This window comes from Vitis vinifera, chromosome 3 (genome assembly GCF_030704535.1).
Source record: "Vitis vinifera cultivar Pinot Noir 40024 chromosome 3, ASM3070453v1".
In the NCBI taxonomy this organism is placed as follows: domain Eukaryota; kingdom Viridiplantae; phylum Streptophyta; class Magnoliopsida; order Vitales; family Vitaceae; genus Vitis; species Vitis vinifera.
The window spans coordinates 16,883,281-16,896,165 of NC_081807.1; the positions used below are offsets into that span (position 1 = coordinate 16,883,281).

Consider the following 12,885-nt stretch of genomic DNA (forward strand, 5'->3'; position numbering starts at 1 on the left):
ATCTAGGAATCATTTGAGTTGGTAACGGCATATAGTGAGAAAAAATAAATGCTCAAAGCTGAATCACCACACCACATATCCTTCTAATACTCCGCAATAAAACAAGTTATATTTTTGTAGTAGTGATATGAACAGCCAACTTCTTCCTAGACTTCCTAATAATAACTCATTTCCATATGGGCTCTATTTTTGAAGTAAACTACCAGCTCCACTCACTAGGAAGAGTCTTGCTAAGGACAAATATGTTTGATTCTGAGTCTATCTTCCTTCTTTTCATGCAAGCAATCGACTATTTTCTCAAGTGAAACTTTTCTCAAGGGCTCCTCATTTCAAGGAAAACCTCTTTGAATTTTCCCAAGTCTCAACTTACCTTTCTTGGAATTTCAAACTATGACACAAGTAAATTAGCATGCTAGATAAGAATTTTTGTTTATGCAGAGCTAGCCTTTTGTGAAATCTATCTTGCAACACAGAAGATTTATCCCTAAACAACTAGGATAAAGTGAAAGAAGGCATCCTCCTCTGATCATGAAAAGATAGTTATAACCCCTTGAATCCTCTATCCATAAAGAATCGAAGGACATCCCATTGATACTAGGTCCCTAATCCCCTAGATTAGATAAAAGACTTTGAAAGGAATTAGACACCTCCTAAATTTCAACATCCTCTATGAGCCAAAAACCATTCACTCTTGTTCTAGTCATGTAATTGCTTCCTCTATGAACATCAGCCATTTTGGGGAAAAATTTGGTCTTTTTATTCGCCTCCTTCAACCAAACTCTCCAGACTTCTGCCTATGAGAAGTTTTTTTCTTTTTTTTTCCCCAGCATAGCCAGCTTATTCTTCCACTACCACCCTTCTAGCTCCATCCTCTTCAACAAAGTGCGTAGCTTACTTCTGCTTTCAATTCAAAAAACATCAATTCCTTCCTAACCACGATACTACCAAAAACCTCTTTGTTCCAAGCTTTTAGGTCCATCTCCAAGGCTTTGAGTTTAGAGGCCAGAATATAGCTAAAAAAACCCCTTGAAGCTTCCCAGCATGTGTTTTAGTGCTATCTCATTGCAGCTCTTCTCTTAGTTGTAGTTTACTTATGAATAATGCATGAAAAAATTGTTCCTCAAAAGTCCTATCCAGCCCTTGTCTATATGTTCTATTAAAAGACTCTTTATACCAGAGTGTGAAAGCTAATTTGTTTTCATGTAAGAGTTCATTGCTGCAGGCTAGGTTTTGGAGATGATTCCATCTATAAGTTAAAGATCAAAAATGATGGTGGACATGTGCTACCCGTACAGCCAACTACATTGACTGAAGTAATGCGATCTTTTTGCAGTACATATTCTTCTGATTAACCTAAGGTTACTAAGGTTCATTATACAAAGAAAAGACTAGTAGTTGACACAAGCCATGTCTCGGCAAGCACTTATGTAGGAAACAATTCAATTCTCCATTAAGAGGTCCATTAAAAGAAGAAATTACCGATAACCTTAACCTTTTCTTGATGTAATAAACAAATTTTAGGCATAGAACCAAAAAACTCAATTCTCTATTCAAAACTTCAAAAAAATTCAATAAACCTTGCTATGATGTTATAGACAATTTTCACGTCCTCAATAACATACAACATTTACAATAGAAAACAAACCTCATATTTAGATGGCCTATTACAATTTCCTATAGAAAATTTGAACAAGAATATCAAAAGAGAGTACAAATTAAGAAAATAATATTGGAAGATACACATGTGATCACTTTGACATTGATCTAATCTGTTGGGACAAAAGATAAGTCTCTAACAGCTACAGGTCTTAATGTACACTTATTATGGAACTAACTATGACTTCCTTGACAATGTCAAAGCGTATGTACAAGTAGTTAGTTTGCATGCAATCTTTGCAAGTGTCAGTCTGATACTCTAACAAATGGTAGCAGTAAAGACTAGTCTTAAAAAGTGGTCAACATAAGCAAGCTTGATGTTTTGTGAAATAACATTTGTCTGGGGGGCATTTTATGTTGGCAAGTTCATCTGACTTAGTTGGTGTACTTGGTTTGGGATGAAATAGGATCACCAGAAGAGCTAGACCTCCAATCCCCAAGGGAAAAAGGTTATGTCTCCAAGATCAGTCATTGCAAATTTCTGTAAAGAGATGAGATGCATGATGAAAACTGGAAGGGCTCAATGTTCGATTCATGGTGAAGTAAGTGGTGTTTGTAGTGTTTGTGGAAGTGCCCATCAAGAACTATAGAAGGGTTAACAACTAAATTGAAGGTTTCTGTAGAATTGAGGCCTGGAGGGATATATATTCATCTGCATCCGGACAAAATATTTTCATCCAAGGATGAGCTAGGGCAAACATCAATATTATTTTAATACAAAGGAAGGTCTTGAAATTAAAATCATGCATGGAAGACATCATCCAGGAAATACAAGTTGTGGGTTAATCAGACAAATGAACAGAAATGCGAAAGGAGTATATAGTATGTTTGATAGAAAAATAGCCTTTGGCTTACAACCTTTGTCTTGTGGTCTACTGGTGAGGGGGCTAACAAGATGGATAACTTGTAGGTACAAGGTGAAGGATCAACAATAAGAGTGATAGCAGAGAGCCCCCACAGATTACTAATCATTGTTCAGAATGATCATGCATGTAATGCCATATAAATCATATTTTTATCCCCATACTAATCATTTAATTAGAATATAGTGAGGAAATTCAAGTACCAGATAAAACCCTAGCTCATATAAATCATATAAATCATGGTGAGATAGATGTAAATTATAAATAATTAGAACAACTACAAATATTTTTATCTCCAAGCATAAGCATTTAAATCATATAAATTACATGTAATGCCATCCAAATTTAATCATATTCTTCTACACATAGATCTATACTACATTATCTTTGGTGAGATAGATGAAAAGTGAATGCCACTATATGTACTTGGTCTCACTAAAATAGCATTATACACACTATTTGCACAAATCAATTATGTGAATATTCAATTTAATTAATTAAATTTTTTGGGTAAGTGAAATAAGAATTGAGCAAAGCATAATTTCTCTCCTTCAATGAGTAATTAAAAATAATAATAAACAAAATCAGATAAATTGGAAATTATGACTAGGAGAAGACAAAATTTTATTTAGAATTAATATAATCCAAATTGAAAATGTGAACATGGAACCAAATTATAACATCTCATGAGACTCATCAGTTTAAAGAATAAAAGCAGTAGGAGCCATAACATGAAGACATGGAAATTATCAGACACCTTAAAGCACAGCATGGGCAGTACCCATAGGACAAATGCAAAATGGGATAAGGAATGAAAGAGCAATAGTTCACAGCACCATCATCTTGAAGAGGATTTGCAAAAGATGCTTTCAGCCTTTGTGTTTAAACAACAAAAGCATGTGGAAGCATCTGAATTGTGTCTTCCAGTGGATGAAACCAAGTGATGTATGAGTAATATTGTTCAATAAAATGATACAATATTAAAAACAATACAGATCATAAGGGGTGGCCCCCAGGTTCCACAATGAATAAGATTAGCACTTTTAGTAGAAAATTAATAGGCCAGAAAAAACTTCTTAATTATCACCTTTCCTCATGTTCAACTCTTAAAAAAATGAATATAATATTCATGTGAAAAATCAAAGTCTCTCAATAAGAAATCAGCATGCCAATTTAATTATTAATGTGTCTATGATAAAAAATAAAATATGTTTATTAAACATTCAAAATGATGTAAAATATCTAAAATCCTATGTCAATGATTCTTCTAGAATTCGATACTTAAGATTTGAAAATCTAATTTTGGAGGTTTAAAATTGTTGAGCAAGGAAAATATAGTGAAAGGATTGACCTCAATATATCACCTGAATCAATTATGTGAAGGATGCTGCTTACTTGGAAAACATCCCTAAAACGGTTTTTCACAGGAAGCAATGACAAGAGCAAAGGACCTCAAAGCTCATTCATTAGATGTATGCGACCCAATTCATCCAAACACTTTTGGTAAGAAGAAACATTTTTTTTTTTACTTTTTATTAATGATTTTAAAAGAAAAACATGAGTACATTTTTTCAAGGAAAAATCTTAAGTATTTAAAGCTTTTAAGGAATTTAAAACACTTGTACAAAAGGAAAGTGACTATATAAAGACATTGAGATGTGATAAAGGAGTTAAATTAACATTAAAAGAATATGAAGAATATTGTGAAAATCATGAGATTTGTCAACCTTTAACAGTTCCATAATCTCCACAACAAAGTGATGTAGTTGAAAGAAAAATAAAACTATTCTTGACATGTCTCAAAGCATATTGAAAAATAAGATGACTAAAGAATTTTATGCTAAAATGGTTTATTTATTAAATCATTTTCCTAATTGAAGTGTAAGGAATAAAACATCATAACAAGCTTGAAATGAAAGAAAGTCGAGTATTTCACATTTGAGAGTGTTTGAAGGTATTGCATATGCTCATGTTCTAGATCAAAAGCAACTTACATCAAATGACAAGAGCGAAAAAATATTTTCATTGATTATGACTAAAGCTCCAAAGACTACAAGTTATACAATCCAAACAATGGAAATATTATTATTAGTTGAGATATCAAGTTTAATGAAAATGAAACATAAAATTAGGGTGCTCAAGAAGATAACTACAATATTCCTCCCCTCTATGAAGAAGAAGAATAAATTAGAGAAAGCTTGCAAGAGATTGTTACTCCTCCTTCATCAACACCTCCATCATTGAAGTTCCAACAACATCATCTTTATTGAAAAATTCAAACGAAAGGACAACACATTTTGGAAGTTTACAAGAGATTTATGAGGTAACAAAAAATCAAAACAATCTAATCCTCTTTTGTCTTTTTGCAAATTGTAAACCAATGTATTTTGAAAAAATAATTCAAAATAAAAGATGAAAAGAGGCTATGGACGAGAAAATAAAAACAATAAAGACGAATGTCAATGAGAAATAATACCTCTTCCAAAAGGGAAAAAGGCAATTAGAATAAGATGAATATAAGAGACATTTTTTTGATAAATAAACACATATAATAGCAAAAGGCAAAACGCCGCAAAGCATACAGGGAGTATACGGGGCGACGAGGGCCTCTCAACAAAAGACAAAAGAAACAAAAAAACCCACCGACCCTTAACTGGAGGCTAACCACTCCAAGAAGCCTATAAGGGAGCGAGGCTCCGCACCACTATACAATTTAGCCCACCGCCACACATTACAAACAAAAGAATTCTTAACTTTCTGAATAGCTAACTCCCCCCCCCCCCCCCCCCCCCCCCCTTGAAAGCTAATCTATTCCTCTCCTTCCAAACCGTCCAAAAAATAAATAACGGAATGGATCTCCAAATTTTCTCCCTCTTTTTACCCACAAACGAACCCTTCTAGCTAAGAACCACCTCCTTTACAGATTCTGGAAAGACCCACTGGGCACTAAACAAACTCAGAACAATCCCCCACAACACTCTAGCCGCTGTACAATGAATGAGAAGATGATTTACATTTTCCTCATCACTACCACATAAAAAACAAAGATTAGGAAGCTGCCATCTTCTCTTTTGAAGCCTATCAAGGGTAAGAACCCTCCCCCAAGTAGCTTCCCACGCAAAGAACGCTAGCTTAGAAGGAACGTTCTCCACCCAAATGCCCTTTTTAGGAAACGTGGATACACTAAGGTTGATCAGCAAACCATACGCTTCCTTAACGCCAAACTTCCCCTTTTTTCCTCCCTTCCACAAGGTCGAGTCTTCCTCCAAGGTAATTCTTTGACTCCTTAAGATTTGGAGTAATTCACCTACCATGTTCAGCTCCCAATCATTGAAGCCTCTAATGAACCTTAGATTCCACCCTCCTTGACCAGAATTCTGGTCCCACATATCCCCCACTGTGGCGTTCCTTTGGCAGCCGCAGTGAAGAGTTGAGGGAACCTTCGAGACAGCTCCACATCCCCACACCAAGGGTCCTTCCAAAACCTAATTCTGGTGCCCTTTCCCACCTTAAAAGTCATATTATCCCAACACCAATCAGCTTCTTTCAAGATCTCCTTCCAAACCCCAACACCAAACGCCCCATTTGCCTTTTTAGTCCTCCACCCAAATTCCTCTTGCCCATATTTTGCCACAAGAACTCGTTTCCACATCTCGTCCTTGGCCCAAGCAAATCTCCACACCCATTTTCCAAGCAAAGCTTTGTTCAAGGGGGCTAACTTCCTCAAACCAAGCCCCCCCTCCTCCTTACCCACACACACCCTCTCCCAATTGACTAGGTGGGCTTTTCTTTCCGTACTTCCCCCTCAAGATGAATATAAGAGACATAGAAGAATGTAAAAGGAGAAGTAGATAGATACAAAGAAATATTGGTGGCTAAGAGTCATGAGCTTCTAAATATTATAATTAGATTTACTTTCTAAACGTCAAAGAAAACATTTTATTTTGAGTAGTTGATTTAGTTTCTATATTTAAGAGTTGAGTACTAAAAGATTTCTATATTTTATTAATAGGAGTTTCTATATTTTTGCTGTTACAAGTTTCTGCTTTGTTAAGTGTGAATATCTACAATGTAATTTTTGAATACGAGTGGTGAAAAACAACAACTGTGGTGCCATGCCTAATTTTTATGACATTTTTTCAAATAACTTCTCTATGAAATCTTGGATAATTGTGACAAGTGGCTACTCCATCAACTGATTCACATGTGACAATAGTAGTGTCCCTTTTTGCATCTATATGGTATTTTAAGAGTTTCAAAAGGCAACTGAAATTTAATAGATGCAGAAAAGGAACCCCTTCTTTTGTTGTTAACAGCTAGCAGATCAAAGTTTTCTGGGTAAGCAAAGAAGTTTGTAATAAGAACAAAGACACACAGCATGCTAATTACTTCTTAATGCCCTAAAAAGTGTAATAAGTCAGAGAAGATAAAGAGTGGTTGCCTTAGTGTAGGAGTATTGGATTGGCAATACTTAACAAAAGATCATGTGCTTTCAGCAAAACAGCTGTTATCACATGTATGTTTTGGAATATATCTAGTAGGTTTGAGCTGCCAACAAAAACAACATTTGGAAGAGCAAGCATGAATGATTGTTACTGAATAACGGCAAAGTTGAAGGCCAGCATCATCCCCTTTGTTCAGATTTTCTAATTTATAAAGACAGGGTTTCAAGGCTACGGATTGTTGGTATAACAGCTGAAAGGACGACTAATTGATTACCTCTTTTGCCATAGGGATGCTGAAGGTATTTGAGCTCCCAAGTACTCCAGATCAAGTTCGTGCAACTCTACAAAAACTAATTTTTATTGAGTCATTCGTTGATTGATTCTATTAAATATGTTGGCAATGAAGTAGTTGGCAATGGTGAAAAGGAGGCTGTACATTAGATATGTTCTTAAAAGATTTTCTTGATGCCATCACTCTAAACTATGTGGATATGCTATTCAAGTTTGATGGAGATGTGAGTGAGAAATATTTTTCAAGGCAAGGGAGAATGAAGAAATTTTGGGGTCATAATCCAAAGCATTGGTTTAGGTGAAGAAATTAAGATGAGTAAACTAGAAGAACAGAAAATGAAGGTAGGGTATGCATAGTTTGGGCTATAATGACATACAAGTGATGAAGCCCTTTGGGATAAATATTGAAATGGAAGTCAGAGGCTGTAATGACTTAATGACTGATCAGATAACAGAAGCAGCCAAGTTTGGCATGATTTTATGGATTTTGAGAATGACTTTGTGACTGATCAGATAACAGAATCAGCCAAGCTTGGCATGATTTTCTGGATTTGAGGTTTCCTGCAATAGCTGTATGCTTCAATACAAAGTGATTGCTAGAAGCTTAATGATTAAAATCATAAAACTATTACCAAGTTATTTTCTCAAGAACTTTATGATTATTTATTAGAGGCTGTTAGCAAGCTCATTAATCATCAGTTGTTAGAGGGCTGTACACACATGATTTTGATGGTCTATGTTGTCCTTTTGTATAAATTTCTTATAATCTAAATGAAAATATTCATCATTGCTTGAAAATTTAGGAAAGCTTCAAACTTCCTGTTACCTTCACAAATCTTCTCTGCTAAATCAACCAAATGAGAAAAGACAAGAAATTAAACTTCGTAAATGGCACCTAGGCTTTTAGCACACTCCGGTCTATATATACACACAACAAACATGCATGTAATTGGATATATGCAGTACTTATTGTCTGATTTTGTTTTGGACTGAATTTTCCATGCATGTGTGGCCAAATTTTGAAGCTATTTTCAGTATTTTTCATACATCCTAGTTTCAAAGCTATCCAAGGTAGTACAATGAAGTAATGAGATTTAATGCAATGACTCCCTTATGACATGTTGTAATCTCACTGTTGAGCATTTGTAGTACTTTCTCTTTTGTAAGGAGACTACCTTTACAAAAACAAAAGTTCCATCTACCCAACAAAGGATGCTCTTTCAAGCTCCATCTGTCTCCCTAATCCCTCTTATTCCTTACAAAATCATCTTAATGATTGTCAATAGGAAGAAAACCAGCACCTTGTCAAAATGAAGGACAATACACAAAACACACAGATGATAGTTAGAAAAAAAAAAACATATCTTCAGTCTAGGATAATTAGATATATGCCTAATTTAATTAAAAGCAGGAAGAAACCTCAATTATTGATTATGATTAATTATTAAGGAATATTAATTCATAGCTCATACTTCACTAGAGTATCATATCTAATAGTACTACAGTACATGCATGTGATTCACAAATCATATGTTATCACATGCTTACAATTGGCAAGAAAGAGAACCACTGCGTAAGGAAACTGAAAGATCTGAAAAAGTTTGAGCCTTCAAATGAAACCAAGAACAATGGATCAAACACTGCCCTAAGCTAAATAATATTTCACAGAAAACGTACCATGTATAGTTCTTTTCCAATGTGTATATCTAGAAAAGAAAATTATACATTATTATTTCTAGGTTGTAAAGCTTTGATTGCTCCAATGGAGTGGGAAAAAAAATGCTTCTGAGGTTAAATTCTCATTCTCTTTTCTGTCAGGTGATCTTGGGAAACCAGCTGAGAAAATGATATATAAAACATGAGGGGAAATTAAGCTAAGCAGAAGACAATCAGTATAGCACAATCACCATAACAAGCAGCTACATCATAGAGAATGATGTTGAACTTAATTTTTTATTCGTAACACATAACACAGTGCAAAATAGTAGAATACTCTCCACTCTGAGAAAATAATTCACACAGTACTGTGCATTTGGGAGGGTATCCATTTGTTTATTAGATTTGATGATGCTTTTCCAAATGCATAAGACAAATAGGGTTTGAGAAAACTAACCTTGAGCTTGAATACTCAAAGAGCTTGAATACTATGATTGCCTGCAAAATGCACTGAGATTCATATATCTATGTATAAAAAGAAGGAATGGGAGAGATGAGAAAACTAACCTTGAGCTTGAATACTCAAAGAGCTTTCCTGCTGCTGAGAAGACAATATGCGCTATCTCAGCATCACACAGTGTTGAGAGCTCCTGTGCTTTCTTAAAAAGCCCTCTTCTCCTCTTTGAGGAGGTCACTTGCCTTGCTGCTGTGTTGTCAATCTTCTTGATCTGAATCTTCTGCCGCGACATTGGAAAATTTTCAAACAAACCCTTCACAGAAAAAATCAACACAACTCCGTATCAGACCAAAGAACCATTTTACTCCTTATATGTAGAGAGAGAGAGAAGGAGAGAACAAATAAGGAAAAAAAATCAGACCCTTCACAGATCAAACTGGTACTTCAAAGAGAATTCAATAGAGGGAGAGAGAGAGAAATGGGGTTCATATATCTATGTATAAAAAGAAGGAATGGGAGAGATGAGAAAACTAACCTTGAGCTTGAATACTCAAAGAACTTTCCTGTCGCTGAGAAGACAATATGCGCTATCTCAGCATCACACAGTGTTGAGAGCTCCTGTGCTTTCTTAAAAAGCCCTCTTCTCCTCTTTGAGAAGGTCACTTGCCTTGCTGCTGTGTTGTCAATCTTCTTGATCCGAATCTTCTGCCGCGACATTGGAAAATTTTCAACCAAACCTTCACAGAAAAAATCAACACAACTCCGTATCAGACCAAAGAACCATTTTACTCCTTATATGTAGAGAGAGAGAGAAGGAGAGAACAAATAAGGAAAAAAAGTCAGACCCTTCACAGATCAAACTGGTACTTCAAAGAGAATTCAATAGAGGGAGAGAGAGAGAAATGGGGTTCATATATCTATGTATAAAAAGAAGGAATGGGAGAGATGAGAAAACTAACCTTGAGCTTGAATACTCAAAGAACTTTCCTGCTGCTGAGAAGACAATATGCGCTATCTCAGCATCACACAGTGTTGAGAGCTCCTGTGCTTTCTTAAAAAGCCCTCTTCTCCTCTTTGAGAAGGTCACTTGCCTTGCTGCTGTGTTGTCAATCTTCTTGATCTGAATCTTCTGCCGCGACATTGGAAAATTTTCAACCAAACCCTTCACAGAAAAAATCAACACAACTCCGTATCAGACCAAAGAACCATTTTACTCCTTATATGTAGAGAGAGAGACGGAGAAAACAAATAAGGAAAAAATCAGACGCTTCACTGATCACACTGGTACTTCAAAGAGAATTCAATAGAGGGTGAGAGAGAGAAAGGGGATTTGGAAAGAGAGAAAAAAAATGTGGGTGTGAGATAAGAGAAAAAATAAACAAACGACCGTACATGAAAGGAGAGAAGCACATTTCCAAATTAAGCAAAGAATCTAAAACCAACCCTAAAGAGAGAAAAAGAAAGCCAAAGATATGACTTGGATGAGAAACCAAGGTTGAAGGAGCCAGGCGGTAGCTGAAGGAAAAAGAAAAATCCTAGCAATATTCCGAAGACATTGGGCTGATCAGCACTGCAATTTTCACAGACGGAGCTAGCATAGTGGATTGGCTATCTAGATTTCCATTCCATTTTTACCTTTCTATGTTGCTTCCAGTTTTTATCTTTTTTAATATTCCATTTTTATTACTTTTGTTAATACGTAGATCTCAACCTTTTATTACTTTATAGCATTAGTAGAATAAAATATTCAATTCCATATATAATAATTTGGAGGTACTATAAAATAAATTTTATTGTACTTTATTTTTTAAAAAATTCAACAATTTTTTTATCCATGCTTCATTTCTTAAAAATTTGTATATTAATTTGATTTGATTAGGAAATTATTGAATGGATTAAGAAGGTTTTTTTTTAAAAAATTTTTTGTTGAAAACAATTTGTTTTCAAAATTTTAAATGGTTTGTTTTTATATTCTTTTATAATTTATTATAATTTTTTTTACTGAATAAAAAATCAAAATATTTAAACTTTTTCTAAATGAGAAAAAGTAATATATTGGTATTTTTTAATATTTAATAGAAAGAAAATATTAAAAAAATAAATAACCTAATATTTTAGGTTATTAAATATTATTTAGTTTTAAGTTCTATTTGTCACCTAAGAGTTGTAAATTTCTTATTTTTTCAAGAATCTTCTTTTAATTGTCACTTTTTATTATTATGGTCATATAGTATGAAATTTATGTGATAAATGTTAAAATGGTAACACTAGGTAGACTTTGGATGGAAAATTAAATAGTTTTAATGATGAAATTATGCTAATTTTTATATGAAAAATTCATCATTATTTTTACATGAAAATATTTTGATACATTGTACACACAATTTTTTCATATAAATTTTTGGATTCAAATTGAAAAAAATATATATATAATTCTATTAAAAATAATAATATCAAAAGATATAACTAAAACTTTATATCTCATAGTAGCTTGTTAATATTCGAAATTATATTAATTTAAACGGTAATTTTATGATACTAATTTGATAATTTTAAATTTTAATATTAAAAAAATTATAAAATAGAAACCTAAATTTATAAAATATAAATTTCAAATAATTATTTAAAATAATTAATATTTCATATACTTTTTTATCAAATGCAATATATTTGGTTATTTAAGTACTATATTTTAATAATATAAGTCTTACTTTCAACCAACTTAAATATTAGTTTTGACAAGTGAGTGCATAAAATTTAAATTATTTTAAGAAAGTTTCTATTTTTTTAATTATTTTTGTATGAATGCATGAAAATATATTTTTATAATTTATTAAATAAATGTAAAAAAAAATATTTAAAATGAGAGTTAAATGTTAAGAAAAAAAAAAAAAAAAGATGAGACTACACCAAATAATAGAAAATAAAACTTTTTTTAAGGAAACTTTAGGGTAGGGGTGGCATACAAATGCTTGAAACACTACCTTAGTATATCCGATTCTAACCATTTTTAATCCCACATTTGTAACCTAGGACACGTGGTGGGACCCACGTTCAAACCCAAGTTACATAGATGAGTAGTTAAAGTTAACAAAATATTGTATTTTATTTATTTATTTATATGGTATGTAATGTATATTTTATTTTATGCTAAAACAATATCGTCATCCGACATTTAGTAACCTAGTACAAGGGGTGGGACCCATGTCCAAACCCTGGTTGAATGATTACTTCGTGGTTAAGTTAGAAATAGAAAATTTAAAAAATTAAAAAAGTGTCTGTTTTTTTTTTTCTTTGTCATTCTTTATTCGGAAGTGTGCTTTTCCGTGCAACTAACCATGCTACACTACAGCAGTGACTAACAATGGCAGCGTTGTACCCTCGTACTCGTGATGTCTCTTACAGTGTAGGACTCGTTCAATTTCTCGTGAGGCGATAAATTGTGGGCAGAAAAAATCTGGTGTGTTTAGGGTTTCTAGAGAGTGGAGCCTTCTAATCAATCCCATCATGTCGTGCG

General features: G+C 33.6%; 1 long non-coding RNA gene across 1 annotated transcript in view; it reads right to left on the reverse strand.

Moving 5' to 3' along the window:
- Positions 1–10,963, reverse strand: part of LOC104878911 (uncharacterized) — a 30,266-nt gene extending 19,303 nt beyond the window's left edge. The window contains exons 1-5 of the long non-coding RNA XR_785506.3: positions 10,812–10,963; positions 10,328–10,530; positions 9,904–10,105; positions 9,479–9,681; positions 9,369–9,409 (exon numbers count right to left, since the gene is read on the reverse strand). This is a non-coding gene — a long non-coding RNA (uncharacterized LOC104878911). The remainder of the gene's footprint in view (positions 1–9,368; positions 9,410–9,478; positions 9,682–9,903; positions 10,106–10,327; positions 10,531–10,811) is intronic.
- Between the last annotated feature and the right edge of the window lie 1,922 nt (positions 10,964–12,885).